Source organism: Chionomys nivalis, chromosome 10 (genome assembly GCF_950005125.1).
Source record: "Chionomys nivalis chromosome 10, mChiNiv1.1, whole genome shotgun sequence".
Taxonomy (NCBI): Eukaryota; Metazoa; Chordata; class Mammalia; order Rodentia; family Cricetidae; genus Chionomys; species Chionomys nivalis.
The window spans coordinates 55,508,039-55,526,206 of record NC_080095.1 but is presented as its reverse complement, the minus strand read 5'-3'; positions in this window follow the sequence as shown (position 1 = coordinate 55,526,206).

Here is an 18,168-nt window from a genome sequence, read left to right as displayed (position 1 = left end):
TAAACAATCATTTTGGGAAGTTGGCCATTGTTTTCTCTAAACTGCTTCCTGCTCTTTGTTGGGCAAAGTATTTTTAGGGTTAACAGAGACCTTCCAGGGGGGCATTGTTCCATTAAGTCATATTAGCCAAAAAGAGATCCACAGGTTTCCATCCTCTGTGGGGGGAAAAAAAACCTCTTTTCCAAAGCAACATATCCTTAAACCCAAATTTTAAAGTCAAGACACCTTTAATATATATATATGTTGTTTTAGATTAGCAGCCCCCAGAATCAAATGTCTCTCTGCAGTCAAAAAAGTCAAAGAAAATACAATATTATACTCATTTAATCTATGACTGTCTGTACTCTTGTCTATACTTTTTCCTCTCTCTTCCAATCCTACATACATTTTTAAATACACCATGACCCATTCAGAAGTTTATTTTTGCCTGAATCTGTCCTTATTGCATATCTGTAATCATTTTCTGACCAGGAGCACCTTTTTATATAAATGCTAAATAGGCATGACTAGGACCAATTCCAAGGCCTTGCCTTTTGCCTCCTCCCTGTCCAACATAGCAGATGTACCTCATCTGCTTGCCATGATCACCACCCCATCTCCAGGAATGCAGCAGGTCTGTGTCACCATTAAGCAATTTGTACCATGCTGCTCACAAACCCCATTTAAGCGCAGGACCTCCCAAAAGAGACAGTTAGTACTACCATTATGAACCAGGAATCAAGCCAAACCAGAGTCCAGTGGGATCCTCAGTAGGTAACTAACTGAAGATAATGGCAAGAGCTCCCCAAGAATCCATCAATAGCAAATGCTTTAGTAGAAAGAAGAGACTGATGAGCAATTTACACAGACCCTTGTGGTATTATGAAAGTTACCTGTCGGGGGAATGATTCTAGTTAAATTGAAGCTTGTTTTATAGTATATTCAACAATAGGGTCTGTTGGGCTACCAAGAAGCAGAGTAAGCACCTATATGGGGACTTCTGGATTCTTTCCGAACAACTGAAAATAAGGACCACACAATCAGACATGTGCAGGATCTCTCTCTCTCTCTCAACATTTTAATATGGTTGACAAAGTAGTAAATTTGCATATGGCTTTTTCAAACTTCCTTAGTTTTGGTAACTCTCTCTCCATCCCTCTTAAGCCACCCATCCATTCACTCCTCCCTACACCTGCCTAAGATTTCCTTAACCCAAATTCCACCTATTTTTAATCACCTGTATTCTGCTATCCTCCTCCTCCTTCCTAAAGACATCTGCTATCTCAATGATCCTTCTCTAGTATTCTTTCTATAGGTACTGCAGGTTAAACACACAAAGCTAAAGATTTGAAGCTGGGGTCAACACATGAGAGAGAATATGTAGCATTTATCTTTCAGAGTCTGAGTTAACTCTTTCAGTATGACGTTTTTAAGTTTCATACACGTACTTGCATATTTTATAACTTCATTTTTCCTTAAAATCCAGTTGTGTATTTGAACCACATTTCCATTTCCTTGACTGATTGAATTTCCTAGCTACTATGAATAGAGTAACAATGAACAAAGCTGAACAACTATCTCTGTAGTAGGACACAAAGTCCCTTAGGAATATGCCCAGGATTGTTAAAGCTAGTTGATATATTTATAGCCTTTTGAGGAGCCTCCAGACTGGTTTTCATAGCGACTATAACAGTTTACACTTCTGCCAACAGTAAAAAATGGTTCCTCCTTCCCATACCCTCACCAGCATGTGTTGTCATTGGAGATCTTGATGAGAGCCATCAGCGGGGGATATGGAATCTGAATGCTGTTTTAATTTGAATTTCTCTCGTAACTAATGACGTCAGGCAACTTTTAGGTGTTTGTTAGGAGATTATATTAGCATTCTATTATCCTTCTTTGATGTCTAGCTTTTTCAGTTCTATCAGAAGTGTAGCTGGAAAGGATTTTCTTCTGTCCTGCAGGTCACCTTCCTACTTGACAGCTTCTTTTACTCTGTACAAACCTTTTAGTGTTGTGTCAAGACTCTTAAGTAGGATACTTCATGGACGTTCAGAGAAAAAGACCAATGTTCACATTCTTCTTTGTGCAATTCACACTTGAAAGGGGCTCCATAATCTCATGTGTTTGGAGTCCTGGTCCTCAACTAGTGACTTTGTTTTTGGAATGTTGTAGAACTTGTAGGAGTCTGCTTGCTGGAGAAACTAGTACACTGGAAGCTGGCCTCACATTTTACAGCCTGACCATTGCTGTCTGGGTTCTGCTTCCTAGCCATGAAAGCAACATGATATCCACTCCCTATTACTCTTGCCATGACTTACTTCCCCAGACCTGAAGGACTCTGTCCCCTCCAAGTGAAAGCTAAAAGAAAATATTCATCTCTTAAGTTTCTTCTTATCAGAGATCTTATAATAGCAGAGAGAAAAGTAACTAGGATGTCACATAACCATGAGTGAAGAAATACATGAAGAGAGTGAACAGATTCATAATACAGGGAAGCACAGAGCAGCAGTGGGAGGACTGGGAGGCCCTTCTCTCCTCCATGTGCAGAAACTCTATTTCCCAGAAAACAATAGAAATTTGAGAAAATACCCACTAAATATTGCACTTAAAGGTAACATCACAAAATGAAACCAAACCACAACTTTATTCTTAAATAATTCAACATTGGCCTTCTTTAATAAAACTCAGATGCAGACACCAAAATAATATTCTTGATAAAACATGATTGAAACATATTTGGCAAGTTCTCTTCTTTACAGTGGTCTGTAGAGTCAATCACAATGATTTAGTCAGTAGCTTCTGTTCTAATTTTAAATAACCCCAGTATTCAATACTAATTGACCTGGAAAATCATGTTACACATATTGGCTAAGAAAATGAGAGTGACTTTCATTCTCATTGATCTATGGAAGTTCTCAGGAATTGGAATACCCAAAGTTTAACTGAAACTTAATGTTGCAAAATAAGAAGCAATAAAGGAGAATAGTCTAAGCTTTTTAATTCCTGTTGTTATAAAATTGAAATTGATTTCTAAATGTTGCATCTTTCTCAGAAAATTTGAAACAACATTAAAATAATTAATTGAATCCCATCAAATAACAGCAGACAGTATAAACTAATTTTAATCCCAGATTAATGAGTGAAGAAATAATACAAGGCAAGGAAACTCACCACACTGCAGATTTGAGTCAGTAACCCACAGCGGGGATAATTTCTCCAACTGACCTGCTTCTGGCATTTTATGGGCATTCTGAAAGCACTGTGAGGAAACTGCCATCATTTAGGGTTTCATGGCATGAGAATCAAGTACAGAGTTTTTAGTTTGCTTTAATAGTTAACTGCTTGAAAGGCAGGCAGGAAAGCTTCAAAGTACTGTAAGAAGCCCTGCCCTCTGTAAAAGGCAGGGAATGCACAAACTGTAAAGGCTACAATAAGTGGGCTATATAAATGAATGAATGACAAAGGGATAGCTCTGAAATGAAAAAGAATCACATTAAACATTCTTTCTTCTCTCTTATTTATATACACACACACATACACACACACACACACACAAGGAATCTCCTTAACTAAGTTAAAAAATATCATAATAAAAATCACATCCACCAGCACTTAATCCTTTAAGAATTTTTTCAAAATTGTGCCAGGTACAATTAGTAAAATATATAATTTGGGCTTATAGGTGTTATGGTGGGCAATCATTGTCAACTCAACAAGATTCAGAATTTTAATGGAAAAAAATCCCTGAGAATGTCTGTGAAGAATTAAAATCCCTGAGCATGTCTGTGAAGGATTTTTCTAAATGACATTACATGAAGTGGGAAGAATTACCCTAAGTATGGATAACAGTGACAGCATTCCATGAAGTGGTATCCTGGACTAAATGAAAAGGAGGAAGCAGGGTGAGCGATCAGTTACCACTCTATGTCCACCACTGTGGGATGCAATGTAGCCAGTTGCTCCATGTTCCTATCACTGTGTCCTATTTCCATGATTACAACACCTTTGAACTGTGAGCCAAAATAGTTCCTCCAGTCCTTTAGCTGCTTTTTTCAATTGTCTTCTCATAGTAACAAGACATGTAACAAATACAGGTACTACAAAGTTTCTCAAGCTGATTGTATTACAAATAAAAGGCAATGCCATACTGGTTTCTTCAGGGTTGTGACTTAGATTAAAAGCTATTGTTATATTGAAAAAAGGAAGGAAAGAATGAAAGAAAGAAGGAAGGAAAGAAAAATAAAGACAGATAGAAGCAAATAAATCAAGGAAGAGAGAGAGAGAGAGAAGAAAGGGAACTCTGTAATTGATATTGAGCAATTGAACATGTCCATAGCTAGCCCATTACCAAATTCTACCAAGACCAAGTTCAAATTCACTTTTCTAGTGACCCATTTTAGGGTCAGAAAAATGTGAAAATGTGTTTCAGAACTAATGAACAATAACACATCACATTGAAGTTTTTTATTTTTTTTCTCTAATTAATTAAAACATATTTTATTTCCTGGAAGGTGATTTTTAGCCAGCATTTATCCAACAATAATTCAAGGTAGATATAAACTATTCAAAATCTGCATATTCAGAACTACAGAGATGGCTCAGCAGTTAAAGGCACTGACAGTTATTTCAGAGAATCCAGGTACAATTCCCAGCACCCACATGTCTTCCACCCATCTGTATCTCCAGTCCGAGAATATCTGATGTCCATTTCTGTCTGCTGTGTGTACCTGGAATGCACATGGTGCACATACTTACATACAAGAAAAAACCTATATACACAATATAACAAAATAAAATAATAAAAGTCAACATAATCATAATTCAATTTCCCCAAACTCTTTCCAAAACAGCTGTCTTCAGGAAAAATTTATTTATTTGATGAAATTTATATTGAAATATTATATATCCTCATATTCAAGAACACACTTTTACTGTAATGTCCCTTAAACTTATATTTGATCTGCATGGTAAAAAACTATTTTCCCTTTGTTCTGAAAGCTTTCTCAGGCTTTTGGCCAAAACCAATATAAGACCTAAGGAAAGCTTTACTATTTAACACAAAATATACATTACATATGATTTCCTTTGTAAGAGGCAAAGGGGTGAGTTTTAATAGCCTAAAACTTAAACAGTTTTTTCTTTTGTGACATTTTGTACATGTGAAAAAGTGTACATTTTGTACAAAGTGAAAAAACAAAACCTTAGCCTTCTCTCGCCATCGGCTTCCCTCCTAGATAGATGTAGACTGTGGAGACTTATGGCAATCATCACTCTGCTAACGAGCATGCACATCACAATTGTTCAGCCTCACTGACAACATTAAGAAGCCAAGTATAGGAAGCAGATCCAAAACCCCAAGAATAAGTTGACGTCCTTGAATTCAGCAATATGCTCAAGATGCCTAACAATAGGAATCAAATATGTTCCCCTTGAACATTCCCAGATTTCACAATGGCGTCTTCCAGACACAGACCAAAGCCTAATTCCTAGTGGAGTCTTATACCCTCCCTTTCTTGGAGATGAACAAGAAAGCAAGGTTATGTCAGTAGAAGATGCAAAACTGCATTTTTGACCATAACATAATTTACAAGAGAACAACATATGTAAGTGCACACACTTTATGTGCTTATACAAATCGTGCTGGTTTCACCTTCTTCAAACTGGTTGCGTTTTCCCCATTGTAACTGACTGTTGGTTTTACATCATAATCTCATAATAACATATATATGGTTCTCCTGAAGCTCCTCGATATTCTCAAAGTAAAGAGGACATTTCATTTTAAAATCTCCTCAGAAATGAGCAATGAAAGACCCATCTCGGATTTAACACCCATAAATCTTTTTAATCTTAAATAAGATGATGAAAGGCTGAATTCAAACTGTCCAAATGTTTGTCCAAAATGATAGTGCAGACTGAGACTGGCAGCTTAACAAGACAATTGGGCCCACAGTCTCTTCGACAGAGAGGAAGCCGAGGGCCAGGTGGTGCTCCAGCTCACCAGAGGAGAGGCTGGATTTGAGATTTTGCTGCTCTGCTTTGATGTAACTCTCTTTCCACCCGCAGAGATGAAGCAGCTGAACAGAGGAAATAACTGGTCTGTTTTTAATTCATATGGGCGTTCATCAAACTTTGTGATAAAGATAATATCAATCATACGGAAAACAGGCACTGAACTGGAACTGAATGAAATGTCTGAAGTGAAATTAATTGCGGTTTGAAGCATGTATGTATTCGTAATTCACTTTGTGAAACTGTTAGTTCTAACGGTACCTATGATCATATCCCCTGGCAGCCAGCTCTGAGGTTAGAAGGAGACTGAATAGGGGGTGTCCATGAAAACAATAGCACTGGGTACCAAATCTGAGGGTAGCCTCCATTGGTAGAACTACAGATCTTCATTTATCTGCTATATATCTAGGTTAGAGATATTTGTATTGTTTATCTCACTGAAAGAACAAGTGAAATCTTTGTATTTTGTAGGCATGCTTATAGCAGATGGAATCTCTCTCTCTCCCAACACCTGTTAACCTTTTATGTTTTGCCACCAAGACTCAAGATTCACATGCTGAAAAGTGGGCTCCTAAGAAAGGGGTAGAAAGAACTGTGAGGCAGTGTTTTCTCACATTAGTTTTCATTACCATAGCAGAAAGAGGTACTGAAAGTGAGTAACTTCACTCACTAAAAATGAAAAATAAAATTCTCTGGCATCATAATACTTTTGACACCTTTACAACTAAAATAAGACCTTATAACCCACATCCGAAGCAATGTAGGTCTTCTGTGGATGGTGAATGATTTGCTTTTACATGAGTAGAGGGAGGGAGGTGCTAGTGTAGTTCATGCTAGCAAATGAGTTGAATTTGTCTGGCAAGTAAACAAAGAGATGAATTGTCCCCTTATTTAAAGCTGCTCATTCTCCAGAGCAAAATCATCATCAGAGAGCAAGGAATAGTTATTGTGTTTGCTCAAGTTACAGTCAAGAGGACAAAATATTACCACAACATTTGCTGATGATACATTTACGTTGATAAACCTGCAAAAACCCCACCAGCTTATGAGTAGTGCATAAACCTGGATCAAGCTTTGATCACTAGAAGTTACTGGTTATCTTACGGGAATCTATTTTGTCTTTTCAATTTTGAATTCTGTTGTTAAGGTGATTTACTGATTGAATTTGAGATCCCTCACACAAAGACTGAAGATTATTAGCATTCTTTGAATATAAATGAAGACTTTGTTATGGGATTCAATTTCTCACTGAATTTTAATTTTGAAGATGTTCTTTTTTGTTTTCTTCATATTATAAGCAGAATTATAATCACCTTCCAGAGCCCATAGAAATATGGCAGGGTTGAAGGAGAACAAGCATAGCTAGGATTACATACTATAAAGCTCTACGAACATGAACACGTTAAGAGAGTGATAAACAGAGGTAGACCTACAATATAATATTGTCTCTTATTTCCATTTTAGTCTCTACAAAAATGATTACAATGAAAAGTTGTTCACTAAATATATAATATTTTCTGAGCTGGTGATGATTTTGCCAACTAGCCATGCAGTCACCCAAGCGTGTCAAATCACTTTTAGTGCGTGCCCATGAAGCTACTAGCTAGGATTCTTTCTCACAATTATGAGCATAAAGAGCAGACATACCAACTCTGCTCCAGATCTTAAAGGGTTATAAAATCCAGGGAGAATTCACAGAGAAATAAGAGCAGATGGTCATGTGAAATAAATCTTCAAAGAAGAATCTATTTTCACCTCTCAGAAAGAAAACATTGAACCGCACCTCACTCTCTGCTTGGAACAGATTTTCATAACTTGTTTTCTGTGTGGGCTAGCATAAGATGTAAAATGCAGGTTCCTTCTGTTAAGGTTACTATAACAAAAGAGTAGATATGATTTTTGTAAGACATACATACTGAAGTTACCATCTTATAGAAAAGGTAGTTGTGTTTTTGTGGCTATAGGACTCTGGAAAGCCCTCTTCTTTACTGTCTAAGGTAGCTGTGACAAATGACAATCCTCACTTACAATAGCATGCACCACAGACTCACGGTATCAAAACCAAGGCTGTTTATTTTACACCCTCACAAAGTCAAGTGCTGCTAACAGACACAAAAATGGCGCCACACAGCACAGAACACGAAGGTTTCAGTAGACTCACTACCCTATGCACATGCCTTTCACCTTTTCCTCATTGAGCAATCATGATCTTACATACACACATACACCATTTGTCTACAACAACAAAGACCTTGTGTGGATTCATCCTCTTCATCTTGATATTTACCAAGCACATGACTCTGTCACATCTGCAAGTCTCTTAGTAAATTTAGCTGTTAATTTCCTAGGCTAAACTTTTAGTTTGATTGGGAGGCAGTGAGACAAGCATAGTTTTGGGGTTGGTGACTCAATTAGAAAAGGGGAGCAGTGTTTCTGGTTCACCTGTAACTAGAAAGAAGCAGATTTGTGATACCTTTTGAAACTACAGCAGCGATTTAGAACCATATAATCAACCTATTTATCTGTTTTTGTAAATGATTGCTTAGAAAAATCTGGACATAATTCTTGCTAAGCTATTCAGACAGGAATTAAGTTCTGTTTGGCACTGTTAAATGCCATTTAAAATTATAGTAAAGCCTTTCTTTCTTAGTTTCCTGCAAGCACCCTTTGAGGCTCTGCAGTGAATGATGCCGTATGAAGTGAGCCATTTGACAGATCCTTCCATTAGGTGAGCTTGGCTGCCTCGAATGGGGAACTTTCCAGAGAAACACTCCATCTAAGCCTGATTTGATGCCTGCCTCAGGAGGATTTGTTCTAGTCCAAGCTGGGAGCAGTGACAGAAACCTTTACTACAAAAAAAAGGCAAGACTTTGTGGAGGCCCCACCTACAGCTAAGCAGCAGACAGCACAGCCTCAGGCAGTTTCAACTTCACAGTAGCTGTCTCCAATCATGTCTGATGGAAGGAGAGCTTGTGATTTTGATGAGAGAGTTGTACCTGTGCTTGATCACTAAGATTGATCTTAATAACCTTTCAAGTCATGGGCTGGTTAGCATTAGGTACAGTCACCTCATTTACATTCTGCATGCCCCCCTTGCATATGTCTCAGATTTTAGTCCACTTCTCAGGTTAGTCAGATCTCTGTGACATCCCTGGGTGTTGTATCATTTTGCTCCAAAGAAGCCTAGCTTCTAAGTCCTGTTGTAACTACTTATAATTCTTACCATAATAGAGCATGCTGAGCTTGTAACAGGAGCATCAGGGGTCCCAGAGGAGCAGCAGAAGCAGTAGAAGCAGTATCAGTAGTGAGAGGAAACCAACTCAAAAGCTAACAACATCATCAGGGCACAAACTATGGAGAGAGGAAAAGATTGGCATAATGGAAGATGGTAAGATAGATAAGGTAGAAAAACTGGAGACCAGAGAGAACAGAAGCCAGGAAGAGCTAGATACCAGACACTATATGACATGGAGATTTGCCAAGGGTCTTTATACTCAGTGCACAGATTGTGTAGAGCTAGCTACCACCAGGTCAAGGGTCCGTGACAAAAAAGCTGCAGTGCCTCAAAACAGGTCATCACCTGCTGTAGCCACATCAATGAATGACTGATCACTTGAGCATGTGACCTCAAACCACTGAGGCATAGAGGGGTAAGCCCTAGATCTAAACATATGAGACTGATAGGTTCTGGCCTCTGGAGCTCAGAGCTTTTAGTTATCAGGACTCAGAGCCATAAAACTCTGAGAATGTGTAGCCCTGAGTTCAACTCACCTGTTGACACTCCAGGGCCTACAAATGAAACAAAGGCCAGCACTGGGAAAGTCACAGTTTTGTTTATTCTTGATTAATATACAAACAAAAAAAAAAGGCCCTAGCTAGTGGACTGATAAATCTACTAGAGGTTATCTTGAACCACAGTGCTCATTCTGAGAGATTTTTTTTTTTTACCAAGACTCCTTTAAGAGAAAAAGGTGAATTGTAAAGGATATACTAATAGTACTTGGAGGCTACAAAAAAAAAAAAAAAAAAAAACTGAAGCAAGAAACAATCTACAGGCGCGAGGTGGTGGAGGCATATTCCTTTAATCCCAGCTTTTGGGAGGTAGAGGCAAATGGATCTCTGTGAGTTCAAGATTAGCTTAGTCTACAGAGTGAGTTTCAGGACAGCCAGGCTATTACCCATGTAGATTAGATCTATGTATGTATGTCACACTTAGGGTCCACATTGTTTTCTAGGTTTTCTGGGATTCTGATTTGTAGGCTGCTTTTCTTTGCTTTATGTTTAAAAGTCTCATGAGTGAGACAATTAACATGTGATAATTGTCTTTCTGTATCTGGGCTACCTCACTCAAATTGATGTTTTCTCGCTCCATCCATTTTCCTGCAAAATTCAAGATGTTGTTATTTTTTTCTGCTTTGTAGCACTCCATTGTGTAAATGTACCACATTTTCCTTATCCATTCTTCAGCTGAAGGGCATTTAGGTTGTTTCCAGGTTCTAGCTATGACAAACAATGCCGCTATGAACATAGCTGAGCACATGTCCTTGCGGCACGATTGAGTATCCTTTGGATATATACCCAAAAGTGCTATTACTGGGTATTGAGGAAGGTTGTTTCCTAATTTTCTGAGAAATCACCATGCTGACATGCAAAGGGGCTGTACCAGCTTGCATTCCCACCAGCAGTAGCAGGATACAAGAAGGACACAACAGGCATTCTTATGTAGAAGTAGAGTTTTCACACTATAAGACTCCACGGTAGTGGTGAATGATTTTCATGGAATTATTTTGTTTAAAGAGACTGCCATTGTATGTATTTGCATCCCTCATCAAAGCTCACACAAGATTTCCCCAAGGAAACTCCTATAGCACATAGTGAAAATCATTAAATGAGGATAAATAGGTACTGGAGAGCTGGGTTTGCAGTATAGAACTGCCAGCTGGAACTCTGTCAAGCAGAAATGGTCATCATATGGTCCACACCAATGAATTATTTTAAAATAACTCTGATTTGAAATAATCTAAAGTCTAAGCATAGATGCTACTATAATTTTTAAGATTGTTTTTAGTCTTGTGTCTGTTTGTGTTGGCACAGATGGATGCAGGTTTCTATGGAAAACAAAGAAGGACCTCATATCCCCTGGAACTGGAGTTTTCAAATGGGTGTGAGCTTCCAGAATGGGTGTGAGCTTCAAGAAATGGGTGCCTGGAAACAAACTCATGTACTCTGGAAGAGCAATGAACACTCTTAACAGTTAAGCCACCTCTCCTTCCCCGAAATTACTAGTATTTATATGATTTAGTAAACTCTGAAATTTGATTCCCTTTAAAAGTTTGCTCCATTCTCCTAAAATCTTTTCAAAGATTGCTATCTTCAATAGCTACTCAGTACTGGAGCAATACTAAGTGCTCCAAAAAAATCAATTTGAATAAAATATATTACATTTCCTTTGTGTGTGGGGGGGGGGAATTTACATTTCCCTCCTCTAGTCTTTGCTCCATTCTCTGTGTCTCAATCTACTTAGAAATACACTCTGTTTCTTGTCCTTTGAATCTCACTGTATCAAATATTAGTCACACAAGAAAGAGTTTCCAGCACCTTGATATGTCAACAAAGGCACATTATAGGAAATTAGTGGAACTGACATTTTTGCAAAAAAAAAAAAAAATTAAAGATAGTCATCCAGATAGATACAGATTGATGAGTGGTTTTGCAATGGACATTGTTGATCTCTATATTTTTCTACACTGGGCTTCTTAAGGCTACAGAGGAAAACTGGCCAGCCTCTACACAAACAAGTGAGAAACCACCGAGCTTTGCCACAACCTATGCCTTTTATGAAGCTCATTTTATGGGAGCACCTGTTCCTGTGGATAAACGATGCCAAACTTGGATGCCAGCCCAAAAGACAGTGGCTTCAGCATGGAAGCCAAGCAGGAGTTGGACCCACGTACAGTTGACAAGTCCACCCAGCGTCTGTAATCAGGCCCTGAGAGTCGACATTTGCAGCAGCTGGTTAGGCTTCCTGCCTGTCTGCCCACTCTACTTACTGGGGGAGTAATGTGCATTCATAAACAAAACTCTGAGCTAGCATCCATCCACGGCCATAAATTACAACGGGCCCTCCAGTATGGACGCCTTGCTTAGCAATTAAGGGTCCTATGTAAATAAACCGAAGTGCGGCAGTTATCACACATCCAAAAGGCTTTTTCTGTCTTCCATTGTTGCCAATTCTATAATGAGAGGAAGAATTTTGAGTCAAAAACAGCCAACTCATAGAAAGCTGGTCAAAACCAGATCAGGTGTTTCCTGTTATAATGTCAAAACCATCTTTTGGAGCACATTTCCGTCAGTCCAAAGTAAAAGGAATCCATCTTAGCGTCAATCTGGGAGAAAAATAGTATTTATAGAAACAAAATTATTTTTTAAAATTAGCTTCATTCCCAGATATAAAAAAAATACTGTTCGATGAAATAATCGTGTGCATATTAACTCAAGCAAAGTAACTATTACTATTTTAAAAGAGGAACTTAAAATACATGTATCTAATTCCAGTATCTGTGTTCTGAAATACTGTTACTTCATTCAATTCCCCCAAATAAGCAAATCAAATAACCTGCTGTTTCATTATTACCACTATACAAAAAGAGCAGGCAAGTTGGGCTTATATACTCACACACTCACACACACACACACACACACACACACACACACACATACACATACACACACAATGTCTTATTAATTCAGGGGGTCAGAATGAATCCAAAATGGGCCTCAGCAAGCTGAGTTCAAAATGCCACCAGACTGATCTCCATCTGGAAACTCCAGAGGAGACTGTTTTCTTGTCACCCCTTTCAACAAACCAGAAACGATGTGTCAAGTTTTCGCACAGTGCATCTGTTCTCAGTATTCAGGGATGTTTGTGAGTTCCCGAATCCCATGTTCATAATAAAGTATGCTCTCTTCACGTCAAGCCAGCTGGCCAGCATCCTTAACTCTAACCCCTTCCTTAATTTACCCTCAGTTTGACAATTCTGGGAATTAACAATTGATACTTCTGAGTATCAATTTTCTGGTTAAAGAAAATAAGGGTGTTTACCTTCACTAGAGCATGAGAAAATTGAGGCTTTGAGATGCCAAGATGTTTGCTCAACTACCCATAGCTTATCAGCAAATAGTGAGACTGTCTCTGTGTGTCCTTGTTGACGGAGCTGCGGGCCTCTTCCCACAGCCCAGCTCCCTGGTCGCCTAGCTAGCTTATGCCCCAAAATAACGACACACAAATTGTATTCTTTTAAACACTGCTTGGCCCATTTCTATTCATGTGTGTAGCACCTTGAGGTGCACTTACCAGGAAGATTCTAGCCTACGTCCATCCTGGGTCTGAGCTTCATCGCGTCTGCCTCAGAGAGTACAGCTATCGAGTCTGCCCGGGAGAGGGGAGCATGGCGTCTGCTCCAGAGAGCAGAGCTGTCGAGTCTGAGCTCACTTCCTCTTCTTCCCAGCATTCTGTTCTGTTTACTCCACCCACCTAAAGGCTGGCCTATCAAACGGGCCAAAGCAGTTTCTTTATTAGCCAATGACCTTCCTCCATCATGTCCTGATCATCATCTTCTGTGTAGTCTCTAGGATCGTGGTGCAGCTCAAATTCGTAGTTTTGTAATGAATATATATAACTAATGGTTCATAGTGGAAAGATGCTTAGATATTTTCAGAGAATAGCAGAGTTAATAAAATAGTCCTGAAAGCTTATGCATCAGAAGAGAAGATCCTAGTGACTAGACACTTCTCTTCTACCTGATATGAGAAAATTCATTTTTAAGTTATTTTCAGATACTTTTGAATTATTTCCATGTCTTGAATATTTTTGATAATTACTACAAGGATGCCCCCAAATGGAATCACCTAGGACATGAAGGTCTATAAACCATGTGACGTTCAACCCCTTGGGGAAGGGGAAACTGGATATTCTGCATTTCTCAGAAGTCTGCTGACCTGTTATCTCCGCAGAACAGCCTGACTTCAGCCTCCTGCTATCCTAATGCCCAGAAATACCTGCTGTGAAATTTTGGTTTCAGCTGCCCCCTTTGCCTGACTGTTCCTTTTTCTTTAATGCTCTTCACTACTCTCCTGCCCAACTTAAATCACCCTATGAATACCCAAGCTCCCTTTTTGGTAAGGCTACTGTCCTCCATTTGGAGACAGCCTGCAGTTCACGCTTTGAATAAAATTTTGCATTTAGACCTCAAACAGGTCTCATTCTCTAATTATGTGTCACAATCTCTCTCTCTCTCTCTCTCTCTCTCTCTCTCTCTCTCTCTTTCTCTCTCTCTCATACACACACACACACACACAGAGAGAGAGAGAGAGAGAGAGAGAGAGAGAGAGAGAGAGAGAGAGAAACAGAGAGCCAAACCTGAGGTAAAGAAAGTGGCGGTGCATGCCTTTAATCCTAGTACTTGAGAGGGAGAGGCAGGCAGATCTCTGTGAGTTCAAGGCCAGCCTGGTCTACAAGAGCTAGTTCCAAGACAGACTCTAAAACTACAGCGAAACTCTGTCTTGAAAAAATAAAAAGAAAATAAAAGAAAGTTAACTTCAATATATTGAAGCCAGTACTCTTATAGTGATCTAAATAGATTAATACAGACTCCTCCCCTTGGAGATCAAGAGCTGGTGGAAGGAGGGTAGGAAAGCTTGTAGAAGTCAGAGGGATTGGAGGACATCAGGAGAACAGGGACCACTGAGTCACCTAAGCAGGGCTCACATGGGCTCACAGAGACTGAAGCTGCAAGCACGGAAACCTGCATGGGTCTGAGCTAAATTCTCTACATATATGTTATGGCTGTTAGCTTGGAGTTTTGTGGGGCCCCTAACAGTGAATGCCGGTATATCTCTGACTCTTTTGCCATTACTTGAGACTCTTTCCCCCTAATGGGTTGCCTTGTGCAACCTTGGTGTGAGGGTTTTTCACTTTGTCTTGTTGTGTCTTGTTTTGTCCTCTTTGGCTGTCACATCCTGGAGACCAGCTCTTTTTTGGAGAGGAAATGGAGTGAGAGTGGATCTGGGGAAAGGGAAGGTGAGAGAGCTGGGAGGATTGGAGGGTGCAGAAACTGTGGTCAGAATGTATTCTATGAGAGAGAAATCTGTTTCAAACAAAAATTTAAAAATAAATTAAAAATGTAAAAAAAATAGACCAATAGTAATACTATTCGAAGGTTCATGGAACTAGACTTGTAACTTTTTGCAGTGCTACAGATAAAAGTTGATCTGTGGAACTGGGTGCACCATGGGTTTTCCTTGTAAAGTCATTGCAAAACATCGTCAATATCCTTTCTCCTCATTAACAGTGCACTGCATGTTTGCAAATAATGATGATTTTAAGTCCATTTCTTTTCTATATGACTTATTTTCAATAAAATAGAACTCGCAAAAATTTTAGACTGTTATAATATTTTCCCAAGTGCCATTTCAGAACTGGTTCCTTGTAGAACAAAGAATTTCTAGAAGCATCCAAAAGGTAGTGGAAATTCATAGTCTTTAACTTAACAGAATTGAGTTGTTTTACAGTTGATGACCACAGCAACTGTGTACAATCTGATCCATCCTATAACATCAGCAATGGAAATCTATATTTACTTGTGTCTACTATGACTTGACTCCTCTCAAGCCAAATACCCTATCCTGTATTCTTCTTGGCCTACACCAGCTTTATTGTTTAGTTTCCTTTCTGCATGTCTGGTCTAAAACTTTTTACATCCTCAGTCATGAAAAGGATGCAGTTCTCTGCATGGTACTTCTGGCTTAATAGAAAAATAATTGGCAAATGATAAATATTTGAATTGCTGTAGTTTAGTATCAAATATTTAAATGAGTCACAGCTGAGAGTGATATAGACAAACTAAGCTTGTTTTTTCTACCATTAAATTAAACACACACACAATAATGTAAGAAATGGAAAGTTTGGTTGAGGTTGTAGCTCAGTGGTGGAGTGTTTACACAGCAAAACCCTAGGTTTAATCTCCAGCAAGTTTTACTACAGTTTTTTTTAAGCTAAAGAGATAAAGAATTCTTATGTATTTATATTCTTCATTTGTAACACAAAAACAAGCAACTAACATCTCTAAGCCATATTATATTCCCATTGGTCATATTAAAGTAAATTAAAACAAATAAACTTACTTAAAGTGATTATGATTTTAAAAAGTGAAAAAGTCTTTGAAAATAGTATAATATACTACTTCTTCTGAGCTAAAACATTCTACGCTTGAGGGAAGCTCATTAAGGCTTGGGAAGTTCTAAGTAAAGATTTGTTAAAGACTTGGGAAGTGAAACTCAAAACTCACAGGAAATTCCTGAAACTTACTATATGAACCCCCTTCCCAAGGTTATATGGTAGTAAAAGATGAAGTGTGAACCCAGAAAGTCTGACCAATAATTTATTGAGGGGTGCAACGGGAAAACAGATTTACGAATGCAGAACTGCGCTGATCCAGCTGCCATTGTCCTGCCATCCCACCCAAGGGTGATGAGGATCAACCACTAGGCTTACTCCTTTTCACATTATGAGAGAAAGAGAGAGAGAGAGAGAGAGAGAGAGAGAGAGAGAGAGAATAAGAGAGAACCCCCCTCCGTTTTATCCCTATCCAGAGAAAAGCATGCCCAAAGGGCTAATCACCCCAAACAGATCAAATTCCTCTAACAAAAGCCTGCTGAGGAGTGAAGACTATAGCCAGGATTGCTGCCTGAATGACTTGCAGAGAGTTTCAGGGTCCTGACTTTCGTAACTTATTTACCCAAGGTGGAGAGGGCTTTTGGTTACACAGCTGCATTTGAGTCATCCTCTATTCTAAAAGAAACCCTTCACTCTTACTCCTGCGAGTAACCCCAGAAAAGTCATTTGGTGATGCTGTTACTTTGTTCTATTGTCAGATTTTTATCTCAGTTTAGAAGAGTTCCTGTATGTCTCTCCAGGAATAGCCTAACATAACAAATAATAAGAGTTGAATGATGTATAAGAACATGTAGAAAAATATAACATTTACAGATGAGGAAAATGATCCTCTTTTATATGTCTAAGATTAGATTCCTTGTTGTGACATTTGTCGAAACAGGAGCAGCATTTTTCCCCGTCACTGCATCTGAGAAACCATCCTGGTGGTGGTACTGTGACCGTCCTCTTGCATAGTTATCACCTCAGTGACACCCACCCACCAGAATCACACTTGAGTTGTTGGAGGGTTTTCTATTGGCTACCAGCATTGACCTCGATACCTGCTCAGAAAACAGGAGCTCTTAATAGGAGTTTCAAACTGACTCCCAGAGGAGGTATTTGTCTAGCCAACCTCAAGGCATTTTAGGCTAACAAAGGCATATTTTCTAGTTTTCCTATTTTACTGTCCTAAGATTTATGAATGATATCCTGAAGTCACCTAAAAATGTGAATAAATTTAAAAGTAAATAAAACTCCTTCTTTAGGGTCAACATTAGAATAAAACAAAAACAATAGAATTCTTCAAAAACATGAACACACACCTTAACAGATAGTTGTTGATAACGCAACCAACATGAAAGCACATCGAATCCTATTACATCTCAACGTGAAATTAGCAGTAGTTGTTTCCTATGTGTCTGGTTCTTCCGATGTAGTGAGCAGAGTACCTGAGACTGCACTCCCAGTCCCTCCTCATCCAGTACTTGGAAAGACCTTGAAGGTCTTTTCAGACTCATGTTATTGAATTCCCCCTCTGTAATGCCTGCCTGGCAGGGTTTACAATTTTTCAAACAAGTTACCTAATGCAAGCTCTTACAGAAAGATCCTCCACCGGAGTCCAGTTTTCAAAGATCACAGTTCCAGATACGTCTTTCATACATGAAGTCTAAGGATGACATGGGATAAGCAAAGCTTTTAAGATAAAGATGTCCGATGGAGCACACCACATTTAACAACTGACTTCTTGTTCATAACAGGCTCTCAGAGTTCATGGTCTAATTAGTATTTCATGAATAAAACAAGGCTGCCATTCCATCATGAGCTTTAGAAACAATCTCAAATGACCATAATTATGAATGACAAATCCAAGAGTCTTTGTTGGTAATAACTCTTGTTGTAGCCATTGTATTTCTTTATATATATATCTTTTGTGTACATTATGCCAAACTAAATGGGCAGAATTT